General features: G+C 32.6%; 1 long non-coding RNA gene across 1 annotated transcript; it reads left to right on the top strand.

The window, feature by feature from the left end:
• Positions 1–637: 637 nt before the first annotated feature.
• Positions 638–2,545, top strand: LOC143063878 (uncharacterized). The gene is made up of 3 exons (XR_012975129.1): positions 638–1,111; positions 1,805–1,909; positions 2,148–2,545. It is a non-coding gene; the product is annotated as an uncharacterized LOC143063878 (long non-coding RNA).
• Positions 2,546–4,328: the final 1,783 nt, after the last annotated feature.

The following is a 4,328-nucleotide window of genomic DNA, read 5'->3' on the forward strand; positions in this document are numbered from 1 at the left end:
GTACATACGAATAGAAGGATAATTATACCGAATGCAGCTAGGCTAATACTTTTAGATATTTGGATGATATTTTAGCTCTCAATAATGACGACTTCAGTATGTATTCTAAAGAAATTTATCCTGTTGAACTTACTTTAAATAAAGCTAATACTAACAATGACCACTGCCCTTTCCTCGACCTTGATATATTTATCATTAACGGAAAGCTTCATACTAAAATCTATGATAAAAGAGATGATTTCTCATTTCCTATCGTTAATTATCCATTTTTAGATGGTGACGTTCCCTTGTCACCATCTTACAGTGTTATATCTCAACTTGTACGATTCGCTCGTGTATGTAACAATGTTTAAGATTTTAACGAGAGAAATTTATGTATTACTGAAAAATTATTACACTAGGGTTTTCGATATCACAAACTACACTGTAAATATACCTGACGCCTGACGCGTCCGGACGCGTTCAAAATTTGTACACCGAATGTTTAATATTTTAACGTCATATGTTAATGCTTAGAGACGTGTTCAAAGTTTTAACGTTTGTGTTAAAACTATTTACATGTGTGTTCAGACACAGTGAACACCAGTGTTCTAATTCTGATTTAAAAATAGAAGACAGTCGTTTGTCCGATTTTTCTATCCTTCTAATTGGCAAATTCAAAAAGAAATTCTTTAAAATATATGAATGTATACGCAGGATGATGATCTTGTGATTTTTTTACTAATATTTTAGTAATTGGGAAATATTAAACTTCCAAGCTGGCATATACATGATATATGTATAGTTTATGAACTTATTTTATTATTATTACTAGTTTTACTTATAAGTGACAAAATAATGCATATCAATTAGGCCTGTTATGATAATATCGTAATTAAAATATGTCGATTTTTATCTTATTTCATGATCCGTTCAGTTTATTAACATTACATGTTCAATCAGTGTTCAAATCGCTCGAAATTTTGAACACCTCGCGTTAAAAAAAATATACCAGGGTACCAAATACCGGAAACAGATATCGGCTGGTGATTTAGGCGGTTTAACGAAGAATGGATACACATAAGGAAGAGAACTGGAGAAGGGACTTCTATCCCACATGAACATGAAAGAAGTGAGTAACAAGTTAGGATAATCTCCTTAGGTAGTTCGATGGCTTCCTTGTTATTTTCTCATGTCAGATATATATTTGTCAATATTCATAACTGTTATATCCAAATATTCAACAAAGTAAAAGACGAATTAAAGAACAGGATTTAGATTAAACGTTCATAACAATTTTACTGAACTGATAGATAACCAGTCTGTGATCGTCTGTCTGTTATACAGAATAAATGATGATTGTTGCCAAGTTATCCACGTATGTTAGCTGAAGATCGCTGAACACTAAGTGTTAAGAACTCTAACATCAAGTGTTCAAAAATGAAACACAAAGGCATTAAAAACTGAACACCACACATTCAATTGATGAACACTAAGTGTTTAGAACTCTAACATGTAGTGTTCAAAAATGAAACACAAAGGCATTAAAAACTGAACACCACATATTCAAATGATGAACACTAAGTGTTAAATAACTCTAACATCAAGTGTTCAAAAATGAAACACAAAGGCATTAAAAACTGAACACCGCACATTAAATTGATGAACACTAAGTGTTAAATAACTCTAACATCAAGTGTTCAAAAGTGAAACACAAAGGCATTGAAAACTGAACACCACACATTCAATTGATGAACACTAGTGTTAACATTTGGAACACCATTTCAGTTGACTTAGAAAATGCATTCGTTTTTTTTATATGCAGGAATCGTTAGATTGAAATGTTTGAATTAGGAACCGGTAGCCAATAATCCCACGAAGGTCATTTCTGCATGCTATAAAGTGTTGGAAAAAAAAGATATCAAAAAAGGTATGACAATATGTGTGTATTAATAGCTTATGTGGGTGTATCATTTCTATATCTGTATACCTTAGGTCAAGAAATCGACTTTTGTAATTTATAATGTCAAAACTTGCATTTCAGTGCCATAGAATATCAATTTGTACTCTAGTATATATCGAAATTAAAGCATAACAATCATTGCATAATTTGATGTTTTATAAAAAAAAAATACTCTCTTCTATTAATTTTAAATTTTATTTTGCAGGATATATAGGCTCATAGACATTACTTGTTGTGGATGACTTTGACATTTGGAAGTTGATAACAACACATAAAATGCCACTTAGTTGATAGCTTTAAGTGAAGATGCACTGAAAAGTGGAGCGTTCATTGTATGTGATCGCAAAAGAACTCTTGGAATTTGCAAACTTTTAAACTTTCATTGTGACAAATATCTATATCATAAACTATCTACTTATCACTTTGACATGCTTTTTCGGTTAGGATACACATGATGTAGCAACTATCTTTTCATGTAGGGGTAAATACTTATTTGTGATATGAAGTCAATTTAAAAACATTATGTATGTGATTTCACTGACTGTTACTTGTGATATCATAAGGTATTCTTGTGTACTTTTTTTACATGTCTTACATATATGCTCATTTGATTATATATATAAAGAATTACTTGTTAAAATATGTTTTATTGTTATATTTTGCCTGATTCAATATAGTTTTTATAACAGTTTAATTAAGTTTAGTATTTATGGAACATTATGTACGCTTGAAAATAGAACATGTTCTACATTTGAACACCATCACTTTGAACACCTATGTCAACTGTTCTGAATGTTAACATATGGTGTTCTGGATCTTAACATTTCTGGTTTTGAACATGTTCAGTGTGTTCAAAAAGTGTTACATGGCTGTTGAACGCGTCGACGTATTAAGATTTTGAACATTCGGACACGTTAAATCGTTGAACACTAATGTTAAGGTCTCTAACATCAAGTGTTCAAAAATGAAACACAAAGGCATTAAAAACTGAACACCACACATTCAATTGATGAACACTAGTGTAAACATTTGGAACACCATTACACGTTCAAAAAGTGTTACAAAAAAGCGTTCAAGCAGTGTTCTATTTATTAACACTTAGATTTACAGTGTAGTCAAAACATTTACTAAATTTTATCATCGGTATAAGGACATCATTCGTAAATATTGCTCAACATGCAGACTTCTTATAAGTTATACGTTCAGGTATTTCACATCCAATATGTTATCGAAATATTCTTTATAAAGCACAAAAATGTCAGTATTCACCTCAGAAGCTTGAAAACCTTTAAATAGACTTATTAAGAAGGGATATAGTTACGATACTGTTATCAGGTCATTAAAGATTGCATATTTTGGCGTTAATATTAATTCACTTATAGGGTCTTTGCATCGGAACTAAACACATGTATTATTAATAAACCAGTTGTTGGCATGACACGGGTTATGGTCCTCTCATATATGTTATGATGGTATGATACTAAACCCCTCACGGGGAAGATTGTGTCTGATATTCATATGATGAAGACATAATTTTTCAATCAGTTTAATGGAGGTTCGGAGCTGGCATGTCAGTTAACTGCTAGTAGTCTGATGTTATTTATGTATTATTGTCATTTTGTTTTTTTTTCTTTGGTTAAATTTTCTGACATCAGACACGGACTTCTCTTGAACTAACTGAATTTTAATGTGCGTATTGTTATGCGTTTACTTTTCTGCATTGGCTAGAGGTATAGGGGGAGGGTTGAGATCTCACAAACATGTTTAACTCCGCCGCAGTTTTGCGCCTGTCCCAAGTCAGGAGCCTCTGGCCTTTGTTAGTCTTGTATTATTTTAACTTTTAGTTTCTTGTGTACAATTTGGAGTTTAGTATGGTGTTCATTATCACTGAACCAGTATACATTTGTTTAGGGGCCAGCTGAAGGACACCTCCGGGTGCGATAATTTCTCGTTGCATTGAGGACCTGTTGGAAGTGCCTGGATATTCATCGATTCGAAGGGGCCACAATTGTTTTATTATACCGAACTAACAGTGGAAGTGCATTTCGAACACAGACTGACGTTTGAAAATACATTTGTGTTCGATTTTCTCGAATATACACCAAAAGTAGAATCTTTTTGTAAAATATTGATGGCCCTGAAAAGGACCGTTTATAAGAGACATCATCGGCTGCTGCCACTCTCAGCTCTATCTATGTCCAATGCCGTCTTTCCTCGTCTCTCGATGGGCTTCCAGTGTAACGAGAACGCTGCAATTTTGTTTATTTACGTTTGTGACGTCATTTTATGGGAGGTAACTCGTGATTACGTTTCAATAGAATTGTTTGAAATATACGTAAGGTATAATAATTTACATGATTACATGTCAAACATGTCATACATGATC

The sequence above is a fragment of the Mytilus galloprovincialis genome, chromosome 2 (genome assembly GCF_965363235.1).
Source record: "Mytilus galloprovincialis chromosome 2, xbMytGall1.hap1.1, whole genome shotgun sequence".
In the NCBI taxonomy this organism is placed as follows: domain Eukaryota; kingdom Metazoa; phylum Mollusca; class Bivalvia; order Mytilida; family Mytilidae; genus Mytilus; species Mytilus galloprovincialis.